Here is a 14,127-nt window from a genome sequence, read left to right as displayed (position 1 = left end):
GTGCTGATTAAGTGAAACTGAAAACAAACTCATTGCTGTTGAACCAACTCATAGCTGACCCTCTCTAGTAAGTTTTCCTTGTCCATCTTACTCCCAGAGAGCAGCTGGTGGGTTTGAACTGCTTGCCTTTGGTTAGACAGTCTACCTGCTTAGCTGATAGAACACTAGAGCTAGTATATATGAAAATATGGGGCCAGCCAGGGGTCAGCTCTGTCTGACCTCCACTAACTCCACAAGGGGGTACAGTTTCATCACATCCACACCACAAAACCAATTTATATGAGGTTCCTCCTATCTCATTCTCCCCACAATTGCTACTAATTTTAACATTGGCCATCCCGCCCACGACTCTTTTTTTCCCCACTGGAAAATAATTTTTATTGTGACCCCATCAGCTAGTCCTGACATTAGGCACCTTCTTCCTTTGCAATGCGGTCTTTCTTAAGTGGTCCCATGAAGGCCTTCTTCCCCTCCATTGTCTGGAAGTGGTCGTTTGATCTGCACCAGCAAGGACTTGCAGAGAGTCAGCACTCACTTCTTTCTTGGTCCCCACCATACAGCCTTTCAGCATAACAAAGTGGTTGGTCACTTCACCATAGAGGGAAAAGCCACCCAGAGAATAGATGCTCTTGTCTGAGAGACCGTAGTCAGCGGAGGCATTGTTTTTGATCAGCTTGCTGTCCTTGATAAGGTAGCCTTGGCCAATCTTGTAGATTTTCTTATTGATCTCCGTGCGGTGATGGTGTAGCCATTATGCCCAACACAGGCCACAGAGAGGGCCACTCGGGTGGGATTCCAGACCCCAATACAAGCGACCTTGCGCAGCCCTTGGTGGGTCTTGCAGGATAGCTTCTTGGTTTGCCAGCAGCTGATGATACCTTTGTAGCCCTTTCCCTTGGTCACTCCAATGACATCGATCATCTCGTCCTGGCCGAACACCTGGCTCACTGGCAACTGCTGCTCCAGCTTCTTGCAGGCCCAGTGCAGCTTCTCGGCCACTGTGTCCTCATTCACCTGGTTGTCCATCAGGTGAGCCTTCTTCTGGTGCAAGGGAAGCAGATGCATCTGAGTGTGAGCAATGACCTGGATGACCTGGCAGTACTTCTTCATGCTGCTGAAGTCCTTTTCTAACAGCCTCTTGCCATCCTCATCCTGCCATTTCTTGCAGTGCTTGGTAAAAGCCTTCTTACACTTATGCCAGTTCTTGGAGAAGTGCAGTTTGCACTCATCACTGATGTGCTCTCCAAAGATAGTCTTGAAGGCGCGGAGACCGCGATGAGTTTCCATGTAACCCACCATGCCCACAATCACCAGGGGAGGCATCTCCACAATCGTCACCATCTCTACTACTTCCTTTTCGTTCACGTGGGACCCTGGCCTGTCCACCTTCTGCACGATGTGGGTCATGTCGGCTTTGTAGCCCAGGAAGGCCGTGATGTGCATGGGCTTGGTGGCATCATCCTTGGGGAAGCCCTTCACCTTCCCGTGGTGCTGGCTGCTGCGTTTCCAAGGAAGGAAGCCCAGGGAACCCTGGGGCAGAGAACTTCCTGTGCGACATCCTGTTCTCCATTCTCGCTGGTACAGACTTGCCCACTACTCTTGCTGTCCTGCTTCTGTGTCTGCTATTCCTTAAAATGGCCATACAGAACTTACTGACCATACTCACAGTTATAGGGTTTATTAAGGACGTTAACACTTTCCAGTTTAGACTGGAAATAGGATACAGTTATTCAATCAGGATATCTTTTTCAAGCCTGCTTATAGGCCTTTAACCTTTAGCCTTGTAACTTTACATGAGTTGCTACGAAACTCTCTTCTTGTTGTTGTTAAGTGCCGTCGATTTGCAGGAAACTCATAGCGACTCTGTAAATGAAAGTTGTGGACACCTGTATAACTTTTGTCCTTTTTCCAGGTTCATAAGGTGTCCAGAGGCAAGCTATTGTGGAAATGGATGCCACTCCTGCTTCCAAGCTTGTTTTAATTAGGGAGCGCCTTCAAACCCCAGAAACTTCCCTTGCCTGACTGCCACCAAGAGGAGCCACCATGGAGATGCCAGCTGTCCTGCCAGATTAGGTGGCTGACTTCCAGAGGGGAGGGAGACTCCAGTCCCAAGCCTCATGAAGGATTTTAAACTAGTGCCTGGAGCAGGCTCGGCAGGCTTGACCCCACCCTTACTTACCCTTACTCTAAGGGTCAGAGCCACCCATCCACCTTTGAAGGCCAATAAGGACAGTAACACACAATGAAAAAGACCCCAGAAGCTTCCCTTGCCTGACTGACACCAAGAGGAGCCACCATGGAGACGCCAGCCATCCCACCAGACTAGCTGGCTGACTTCCAGAGTGAGGGAGACTCCAGTTTCCAAGCCTCATGAAGGATTTTAAGCTACCTCCTGGAGCAGGCTCCATAGGCTGGTGTCTCCTTCCCAGGTTCTCTAGCAAGCTTGAGCCAAGATCTCTGGCCCTTTGGGATGGCCATCTCTGTCTCAAGTCAGTCTCCAGTTCTTTGCTGATACAACATGTCTAATCTTGGTCTAGCTCTAATCTAGCGCAAGAATTTCTGTGGCCCAGAAGGCCATCGACTTCATTTTCTGCTGATTGTTGTTGTTATGTGCTGTTGAGTTGCCTGCGACTCATAGCGACCCTATGTTTAGCAATTCTGATGCTTGCCCTGTTCTGAGCCAGTCTCACTGACTTTAACACACCTACGCCCATTGCCCCAGTTACCGTATCAATCCATCTCATCCAGGGTCTTCCTTTCCTGTGCTGTCCCTCCACCCTTCTGAGCGTGATGTCCTTCTCTAAGGACCTGTACCTTCTGGCCATGTGCCCAAATTATGTGAAATGGAGTTTCAAAATCTTAGCTTCCAAGGAAAAACTTACTTTTACCCTCTCCATGATAGACTTATTTTGTTTTCTGGCAGTGCATGATATGTACAAGACTCTTCTTCAATGCCACAACTCAAAGGCATTAATTCTTCTTCTGTCATCTTTAGTCATTGTCCAGCTCTCTGATGCATAGCAAGTAATTGCAAAGACCATGGCCTGGGTAAGGTGTCCCTTAGTCTCTAGACTGACATCATTGCTTCTCAGTACTCTGTAGAGTTCCCTGACAGCATATTTTCCAGTGCAATTGTCTTTTGATTTTCTGACTGCTCCTGCCAAGAGTTTGGCATTTTATACTGAGAGCAAGATTCCAATTTTTCCTGCTTCTAAACCTATTTAATCTAAGCTTAGTGAGATGACTACACTAGCCAATCACATCATTAGTAGTTTTCACACCTTGTTTTTCATATTCCCACCAAGCCATGTGGTGAAAGTCAAAGCCAAAATGCAAAGAAACCCATTTTGTAAAATCAGCCTACACCACACTGTATTCAGGATGGTGTGGATGTGTGTTCACCCTGTCATTATAATGTTCACTCTGTCATTATAATAGCTGTAGATGACACCAAGGGTCATGTTTGTAGAATGCTAAGAACAAAAATCTTAACAACTGGATCAGTAAGCAACATTATGAGAAATGGAGAAAATGCTGAAGTTCTCAAGGATCTTATTGTCACCTGGAGCCACAATAAACATTCATGGGATAAGCAGTAAAAAAAAACCCCAAAAAACCGAAAAACAAACCATTGCCTGAATAAAGACATCAATACATAACTGGCTTTCCAGTCGATTATCAGAGACTGTTATCATACAGGAGAGTTGGCCATTTGGCCCGTTTTTCTCCCACTGAGCAACTGGCAGATTTGAACCATGTGCCTTTAGATTGTCAGCATGACTCCTTTACCATTAGACCATTAGAATTCATACCGATATATTACAAAGATAGTATCATATTAAAGAGGTAAATAATTTGTTTTTCTTCCTCTTCCTAAAAAATGGAGAATTTGGAGTTTTCAATCCTTTGTGCATAATCTACCAAAATGCTTCTTTCTGTAGGGACCCTTTAGAGTTTTCCCTTTCTAGCTTCGTATAGCTCAAGATTTGCAGGTTTGAATCTAATATTAAAAGAGGAACACAGTCTTTATATTAGATATGTGATAGAGTTTGCAGTCTTGTCACAGACCGCGTTTGTTTTCTTCTTCTCTGTGTTGCCTCCAAACCAAAGTAAAATTTTGATCTGCTGCAGATCACAAGATTGAGAAAGTCTAACTCAGTCATGATGGGTAGGTAGTTGTGAGGAGACATTCCGAGATTCCCGGCCTCTGCTCACATCATTCCATTTGACTTTTATTTCCCTGAAGTTTGGGACTGTGTTGCCAGCAGCAAGTATGCTGACTGAAAACTGTCACAACAGTGATCATTACAGTCCAGGAGTTGAATTTGACTGGAACATATGTCTTCAATTTTAATAGCTCAGCTTCCCAGATGCCCTAAAGGAGAATATTGCCTGAGAAGGAGCTTTTCATGTAAGAATAATTTGTGTTAAGTAGCTCAGTGATCTGTTTGTTAGGTTAGAGCTGACAGTTTGTTTATATTTCTAAAGGGGTATGATGAATGGGGGAGAAGTTGATGCTAATTAGCCTAAATTGTTCCTAAGAATGTAGAGGATTTTGCCAGTTTCATTGTTTCTGTTTCTTTGCACATTTTAAATAATTGAATGGAGCTGAGACCATTCATCATAATTTCAGGCAAGATGGAAATAAATGAATTTAGCACAGGTCGGCATGTGTGATGGAAGATTTCACTTTAAAGGACAATTAGATAAGACATCAATTTGGGACTAATGCAGACTATTCTAATCCATTTACATGAATATATCAAGCACGAACGTTTTCATTTGCTTCATTAATTATCTATGTCATAATAGGAGGATATAGTCCTTTCTGAAAACCAACCCTATCTTAATTAAAGAATGGTGCTATATTAGGAACCTGGGTCCTTCAGCTTCTAGACAAAGGACCAATGGCCTTACTCTCACCCCCTCCCTGATGTCTTTAAATAAGACTAAGAAACCTGGTGAGGGGTGAGGGGCTAGCACTTGGTCAGGTGGATAATGAATAAACAGCAGAGAAAAATTTTCAAATTTGGAAATCACAGGGTGGCACAAATTTCACAGTAAGACCTAAGGTACCAATTGGGGCATGTTTTAGATAATACAGTTTCACATAGTTATTTCTTATTCATGCTGAGTTACATAGTGATATAATGCTAAGCCCAGGATGCAATTTCCTATCCAAGTCAGTCTAACAGTTCGCATAGGTAATAAGGTTAAATGAACGGATTATTTCACAAAGTTGTAAAGAATAAAGAAAAGACGTCTTTTGATGACAAACCTATTTTGAGAGTTTAAAAAAAAGAAACTAAATTTAGAAGTCTCTGAATTTTTTTCAAACTTTTAATCCTCATTGGAGGCCATTCTTTTTTAATTTATGCACATAAAATACCACAGGAAGAGATGGTATAAATTTGTGGACTGTGGAGAATGAGTGAACATTTTTGAATCAGGAACTTTAAAAGGGGTGAAATTTGAGTATGATTAAGTTAGGAAAAAGCCTCGCTTACAGCGGAAGTCAGAGACTCTGTATACATTATGGGCATGTCATGGCTTTTAAAAAGTTATGTTAGACTTCTATACAAATTGTGAAGGAATTTGTATAACCTCAAACAAAAATCTGTGTGGTTCTGAACTTTCCAAAGTTGAAAAAAAAAAAGCAACCCAGAGAAATAATACTGGTTAGTATTCCAGTCAGGAGCAAACCTTTTTGTCGGGTGGGCTGGTCGCTTGTACTGCTTGGGTGTTTTCGTGGTCACTAATTTTCTCGGAAGGAAATGATCCTATGGCTCATGCTTGCCACGTTTGTGCATATATGCCCTATAATTGGCTTTTATTAAGGAGACATTCAGCTTGATGGATGACTGTCAGAGTTGAGCTTGCTGGCTTTGAAGGAGAGCTGCCTTTGCTTGAGTTTTCTAACATTAACTCATTATAACTCTGCACTGCTTCACCCAGCTCTGTTTACTTTCTTATAATTAAGATTTTTGAACAATTGGTTTTCAGTGACTTGGCAGGGTCCCATTTCTAACTTGGAGACTTTTCCTGACAGAAAAGTCTGCAGGAGAACAAATATTCATAATGAGAATTTGTGAGTATTAATAAAGCAAGGTTTTGTAATCTCTTTAATTAGCTGCCCAGTTAATTAATTGCTTTTAAATACAAAATATTTTTTATTATCTTTAGTTTATATAATTAAGCTGTCTTACTCAACTTTTTTTAAAAAGTGAATCTTGCCGGGTAGGGTACCCTAAGGGGGGGGAAAAGTGAATCTTGCAAAAGCAACAGTTCTAGAAATACTTCCATATCAGAGGTTTTCAAATTATAGCTAATATGTACTAGCTTTTTTTAATAACAGCACATGCAAGTAATGAAAAAGAATTTGAATCTAAAGATGCATTTCAAGAGGAAAAAAGCATTATCTAAACATTTAGCATTTTATTATAAATAAGCAATAAGTCACATAGGTATTTGTAGTTTCGTTATATGAAAATTTTCAAAATTATAGTGATACATTAAAATTAAAGGTATAGCTCAGTCTCTCTTTTGAAGTCCCACAGAACTGCACAGGAGAATATGAAAATAACCTCTCCTTTTCCAACATTCAGTGATGAGGTGAACCATATTTCCTATTTGACTTGCTATATCTATTACCCACTTCTTGGAGACCAGAAGAGAGAGAGACAATGTTATGTTTGGTGTATATGCTCCTTGAAATATTTTTAGTTCACCTGCATTAAAACAAAAAATCTTGAGCAGAAAAGATTCTTTTTGTTTGAGAAGCAAATATGACTGGAGATTATCCTAAGATTACAGACTCATTGCTTCCTCTTTTCCAACTTGCTATATAGCGAGTTGCTGAGCTTATTTTCTGTGAGGTCTGTTTGCCAGAGACAGTAGTTGAGTGAATCAAGATATTCAACAGTTAGTCTTAATAACTAGATGAGTGGAAAAGGAAAAGAAAATAAAGAATGAATGAAAAGGGAGCCAAACAGGATACACTTACAAAAATGAATATTGTGCTGGGTTCTAATTAATAGCAAAAAAGTAATCGATATTAGAACTCAAAGTAATAAGTTTTGGAAATATTTTAATGGATAGTAATACTGTACAACTATTCTCAGTCACTTTAACCTTCACCAGTAATGGAAAAACGAAACTCCGCTGCTCTCACCTCTTAGGTAACTTTCCTTATTCTTTAAAAGGAGCTGAAGTACCTTAAATGATGAAATGAATTCACATTATTTCACTCAGATGATGAAAAATGCAGTTAATTCATTCCTAATTTAGTCCATAATGCTGAGCTACTGATATATCCAAAGTAATTACTGTATTGAAAAATGAATTCATATGTCAGAACTCTTTTATTGTGGAGGGAAATGGCAGTCATCAAAGAGCCACAGAAAATAGTTTGATAAAGGAGTAAATTTTAAAGGAAAGTGTCAGGGAAGACCATGGACTGTTCATTTTTCCTCCTGTATTATAATACTATCAAAAATAATTTTTCATCTGTTAGGCTATTGTATACATTTCATAAAGTCATTATGTATCTACACAAATGAAATGTACAGGAAATAAAAATTTGAAATAAAGGCTCTCTACTAATTTGAAATTAAATTATCTTTTTTTATTATTTATTATTGTCATACTTTCTAATAGGTGTCTAATTGGAACTGCCTCATAGCTGACCCTCCACTGGGTGGGTGGTTTATAAACTTCACATGAGAAAATTGCTCATCTTTCTCCAGAGTAGTCACTGGTGGATTCAGAACACCAGAGAAGCATATCCTTTGGGTTAGCAACACAACTATGGACTGTATCACCAGAGTACCCTTAATTGATGTTGTTATGTATCATTGAGTCAGAAGCAACCCATATCTGACCTTCCAAAGGGTTTTCAGAAGTAGTTAACTGCAGGGGAGGAGGTTACCCATCTTTCTGCCACAGAGCAGCTGGTGGATTCGAATCACATGCCTTTAAGTTGTCTGTGTAACTCCTTACCACTAAGCTATCAGAGCTTGGTGCTCGAAGTTTTAACAGTTGGTGTCTTTTTTGCCTTTAAATTAAAAACAATGTTGAGGTAAATGTGCTTTCAAAGATCTAAGATTTTTTTTCCTAGTGAATACTAGTATATTTGATTCTTTTTTAAGATATTGGTTTGCTTACAAAGTTTGTATACATTGTGTTTCATACTATGTTTGATACAATCATTCCCATGCATTATGTTTTATGAAATTAATCACCATTGGATTTTTTCTTACTTGTGTCAGATTTTATTAATAGATTCAGAGGCCATAATTTTTATTCAAAATTATTATACTTCACATAAAAAGTTTTGTTTGCCTTTAGTCACAGAGTAACCTCAGTAGAATCAATGAAGACTTCAAATGAAGTCTTGCAGTACTGGCATGGCACTCTTCCAGCCCGTTCTAAAGATACCAAGGTAGGTCCTCAAAACTGAGAAATTTCAAGTATCTGCAAGATGTGAAGAGGCATTCAGATGTTGACAAGTCAGATCAAGGATTACTCTAGTATACATTTGCTAAAACCAAAACCATTGTCACATAGTCAATTCAGACCTGTAGCCAGCCTCTGTCAAGTTTTGAGACGAAATCATTAAGAACACAGCATATTTGAATCAATCACCTTTTGTTCTGGTGAAGTATAGAAAAATACTTCACTTTTTTTTAACTTACCCAATATATATTTTTTTGGGGGGCTGAAAGTCTCTTGAAAATGTTCCATTTTTTAAAAGGAAATGTTAAGTAAAATTTTCTATCACCTATTTGCCAACATCTGGCCAACGGAGAATGTGCAATTTGGAAAAGCAATGAAATAAGTTGTGGATGCTACTAGTTCAGTGTGAAATGGGAGGAGGGGATTAAAGTTAGGTCTTAGATTAGAAAAAAAAATTACATGTTACTTTCTCTAGCTCCTCTGATGATGTGCATTATAGAATATGTTGAAAAAGTCTCAGAAATTGGTGCTCTGAGTAGCAAATCAATTAGAGTGAATTTATTATCCACCATTGGATATTTAAGGAGCAATAGTGCTGGTTTAAAAACTAAGGTACATCTGACGCAAGTTGTGGTCTTTTGAATTACCTGTTATGCATTTGGAAGCTGGCCGATGAATAAGGATGACAGTAAAATAATATCTTTGAGCTGTGGTGGAGAAGAGTATGAAATACCTGTCGACTGCCAAAAGAACAAACAAATCTGTCTTGGAGAAAGTGCAGCCAGAGGCAATCTTGCATCTTTAGAGGCGAGGATAGTGAGACTCCGTCTCACATATTTGGGGCATATTTTTATGAGGGGCTTGTCCTTGGCAACATTATGTTTGGAAAGTTGTAGTTTCAACAAAAAAGAGTAAGACCATCAATGAGTTGGGTTAACACATCTATCAGAGATGATGAGGATGGCAGAGGGTAGGGCTGGGTTCAGATCCATTGTTAAAAGGATTGCTGTGATCATATTTGACTTGATGACACCTAAAAACAACAGTAACAAGGGCATTTACTAGTGTCTTATGTAACAAACCTCACACAAGTACATACTCTAGATTCATTTAAACATAGCTCCTTGATACGAATATTATGATTCTCTCTATTTTAAAAGTCACTTAGGGGGGGAGGGATTGTGTAACAATGAAAGAATTTTTCTTTTACTTTTCAAAGAGAAGAATGAACTGGAGGGGAGGGGTGGTCAGGGAGAAAAATGCAACAATGAATGGAAATCCAAAATATCTGTAAATTTTAATTAAAATTAATAATAATAATAAAAAAGCAAGAAAAGGAAAAAAGCAATAAAACGAGGGAGCTATAGAGACAGTATAAGTCATTTGCTCATGGTTATACAACTAATAAGTGGTTGTTATTGTTGTTGTGGATTGTGGAGTCAGAACTGACTTGTAGCTGACCCTCCAGCAGGTTTTCAGAGGCAGTTTAATCTTATGAGAGAAGATTGCCAATCTTTCTCCTGCAGAGCAGCTGATGGATTTGAACTGTCTTTGGGATTACACTGTACCACAAGCTTATCTCCAATTCCTAGTGACTTTATGTACAACACAAAAAAGTCTTGTCTAATCCTGTGCTTTCCTCACAATCTCTTCTGTACTTAAGCCCATCATGGTGATTATTTGTGTCAGCCCTTCCCCACGAGGAATTTCCTCACTTTTGATGACCCTCTGCTTTTCTAAGAACTAGCCGTTGTGTCATAGCTTGTTTTGGTAAGTGATAAATTGGAGAATTTGAGCATAAGCATTCTAATTCCAGGCTCAAGGCTCATAACTGTTCTTCAAGGCAGTCTTTAGTAAGAATTTGAGGATGCATAAACAATCATGAAAATTCAATGAGTTTATTATTCAAAAGCTTCTTTGAGATATTCCAAACATTTCATTTTGTTAAGAAGCTTTTTGTATAATGTATATTATGTTAACATATTTATACATCCAATAACATGCTTTTTTCCTTAAACTTTTATATTTCAGCACATGCCTTACACAAGGGTTATAGGCTAACATATGTGGTTGTCACAATTTGGAAGGGCCAGGAGTTGACCTTTAGCCTACCAAAATAGTTATAATAGTGAGCCATATTGTAACACAGTTCTGCTTTATTTTAAAAGCTCAGCTATTATTTTGAAAAAGAGATAAAGCAACAACAAAAAAAACCTAGGCTGAAAGAAAGATTTTCTATAAAAATTTGTCGAGTTTTCAAGTGTTTTGAAGTCTGTTTAACAAAGTCCAGCAATATTTAAGTTCAATAAAGGAGGCTGGTTTTTCTCATTAGAGTGGATATAATGCATTCTGAGATAATCTCAACTTGATTAGCCTTAAAATATTGTGGTTTCCTTTTTTAGCTTTAAGATATAGACATTCAAACTTGAGTGAATCATGGGTCATAAAGCTTATTGAAAATAATGCAAAAGTATAAAATACCATACATAATTTTTAAAATTTCATACTCAAAGAAAGGTTTTTACTCTCTGTACAACTTTGAAGTATTCAATAGAATATGATAAGTACTTTAATGAGAAGAAGATGAGAATCAACATTGTATCCTCAAGATAAATAAACCAAAACCCACAAAGAGTGCATACAGAGAAATTATATAGACATTTTGATGAAGATATTTAAGCAGTGAAAATAATTTTTAGTGTTTATATACTTACCAAAGTTTTTTCAATTAAGCTTAAAAACTTTTGTATTTGAGTGAAAGTCTACAAGTGACTTTTTTCCATTCTACATTGTATTTTATTCATACATATGTGTTTTTTTACAAATCTTTTTTATTTAAATGAAATTTTTATTTTATACTGGTTTACTTACAAAGTTCATATACATTGTTTTTCGCACTGGATCTTTCCCATTTCCTTTGCCCAACCTTCCCTCCACTCATCAAATTGTGTGACCCTATGATTAACCATTTAATTAATGTTAAACTATGTAGGGTGGAGTTAAACATATGTTGTTTTATATTAATTAATTAACTGTGATGTCTAATCATCCTCATTTTGCGTAGTGGCTTTTATTTTCCCCAGCTTGTCTATTTATTATTTTTTACTTCTCCCTCCTTTCCCATCCTGTTAACCATCAAGAATAATTCTCTGTGTAACTCTTCCTTAGCGTGTTACAATATTGGTCTTCTATGATAATTTTCCTATTGTAACTGACTTGAGTACTACACAACTTACAAGAATCTATAACAAATTATGCTGAGTAACATAAAAAATTGTTCTGGAATTCCCATTGTTCTCAGACAACAATTTATTATGATCTACACAATATAATATCTTTGCAATACAAAAGAAGTAAGCATCTTACTGATATTTTCTGCTTTTAGTCAAGATCCATCTGATGTTAATAATATCTCTTCATCAGCAATGACTCTCTTCCAACCAGTTGACCAGGTAGCTGTCTTCCAAATTTCTTGTTGTAGAGTAATGAGCACATCCAAGGTTGCATCTGTGTGTTTATAGGTATTTCATCAACTCCTTGGGTTTGTTTATTTTTTGCCAATGCCTTCAATGTGGCTTGAATTTCTTCTTTCAGTACCCCTGATTTTTGATTGTATGTTACTTCTTGAAATGGTTCACTACTGAAAATTATTTTGGTGCAATGACTCTGTATATTCCTCCCTCCCTTTTTAATGCTTCCGGTATCATTCAAGATTTTGCCCAGAGAATTCTTCAGGATTGCAAATCAAGATTTGAATTAGTTCTTCACTTCTTTGAGCTTGATAAATCCTCAGGATTTTCTTTCCTTTTGGTTTTATAATTTCAATTCTTTGCATATTTTGTAGAAAATACCTTGCTTTATCTTCTCAAGCTTCTCTTTGAAATCTTCCATTTCTAGTTTTTTCCCTATTTTTTACTCAATATATAGTTTTCTGCGACTCCCCCCCCCCACTTAGTGCAATGGTTTTAACTCAAAAATTCAAATAAAATTATTACACAGAATGACACCTTTGTAGTATCTCAAGTTATATTTGTTTATTGTTGCAGTCAATGTATTACTATTTATTTCAAATCTAATATTCTCCATACATTTTCCATCTATATGCAGAATAGATCATCCAGTAGGCTAGACTCTGTGAGGAGGAGTATGGCATCAGGATTGGAGGAAGATTCATCAACAACCTGCCTTATGCAGATGACACAATCCTGTTTGCTGAAACTGAGGAGGACCTGAAGCATTTGCTGCAGAGGTCAAAGACTGCAGCCTTCAATATGGATTGAAGCTCAGCATCAAGAAAACAAAGATTCTTTTCACTAGGCAGATTGGCACAATCATGACAGACGGTGAAGATTGAAATTGTTAACAGCTTTAGTTTGCTTAACACTACAGTCAACACTCTTGGTATCAGTAGCCAGGAAATCAAAAGATGAATTGCATTAGGAAAGTCTGCTGTCAGGGACATCTCCAGAGTACTGAAGAGCAACAATGTCAGTCTGGAGACTAAGGTGCACCTGATCCAGGCCATGGTCTTTGAAATTCTGTGCTATGCATCAGAAAACTGGACAATGACTAAGGATGATAGAAGGAGAATTGATGTCTTTGAGCTGTGGTTCCAGAGAAGAGTATTGAATATACCATGGACTGCTAGGATAATAAACAGGTTTGTCCTGGAGAGGGTGAAAACAGGCTGCTCCTTGAAGTCAAGGATTCTGAAGCTTTTTCTGATATACTTTGGGCAAGTTGCAAGGAGGGACCAGTCCTTGGAGATGGACATTATGCTTGGGAGGGTGAAGGGACAGTGCAAGGGAGGAAAACCTTCAATGAGATGGATTGAATATTCAATGACTTGGGTATTGGGGGTAGGTGTGTCAGAGACAATAAGGTTGGCTCAGGACAGAGCAGATTCAGAGCTGTTGTACATGGGGTTGCTATGAATCACAGGCAACTTGATGGCACATAACAACAAGAACGACAATATTAAACTTAGTGTGGTATAATAATGAAGTTTGAGATGCAGGCTTCACCTGTAAATAGCTATGTCTATAGGTTGGCAGCCATTTATATAATTTAAACTTCTCCATAGTAACTTCTAAGGGAATACAATAGTTGTTACAAGTCTAGTTAATGTTGTTGATGCTTTAGGTGCCATTGAGTCTAGTACAACTCATAGCGACCTGTAAACAACAGACCTAACCCTACCCTGTCCTGTACTATTCTCACCTTTTCTGACATCTGACACACTTGCTGTGCTCATCCATTGCTGCAGTCTTTGTGTCAGTTAATCTTGTTGAGAGTCTTCCTCTGTTTTGTTGACCCTCCATCCTTCCCATCATGATATTCCTTTCCAAGAAATAGCCTCTCCTATAACATGTCCAAAGTATGAGAGATGATTCTATACCATCTTTGCCTCCAAGGAGTGTGCTCTGCCTTCACTTTTTTCCAAGAAATATCTGTTTGTTCTTTTTGCTCTCTACAGGATATTCAATGCTCATCTCCAACATCACAACTCAAAGGCATTAATCATTCTTCTATTATTCATTGTCCAGTACATAGCAGGTCTCAAACACATAGCAAGTGATTGAAAAAACCATCAACTAAATTAGGTGCATCTTAATCTTGAAACTGGCATTGTTGTTCTTCAGTATTAGGGAAAGGTTCCTGACAGAAGATTTT

At 38.2% G+C, this 14,127-nt stretch overlaps 1 pseudogene; it reads right to left on the bottom strand.

Annotated features, from left to right (window-relative positions):
- Positions 1-407: 407 nt before the first annotated feature.
- On the bottom strand, positions 408-1,558 carry LOC102845595 (annotated as a pseudogene).
- Between the last annotated feature and the right edge of the window lie 12,569 nt (positions 1,559-14,127).

The sequence above is a fragment of the Elephantulus edwardii genome, unplaced genomic scaffold (assembly GCF_000299155.1).
Source record: "Elephantulus edwardii isolate Elephantulus edwardi_28Jun2011 unplaced genomic scaffold, EleEdw1.0 scaffold00100, whole genome shotgun sequence".
Taxonomy (NCBI): Eukaryota; Metazoa; Chordata; class Mammalia; order Macroscelidea; family Macroscelididae; genus Elephantulus; species Elephantulus edwardii.
The sequence above is the reverse complement of the archived record's forward strand: the minus strand, read 5'-3'. Positions and strand labels throughout refer to the sequence as shown.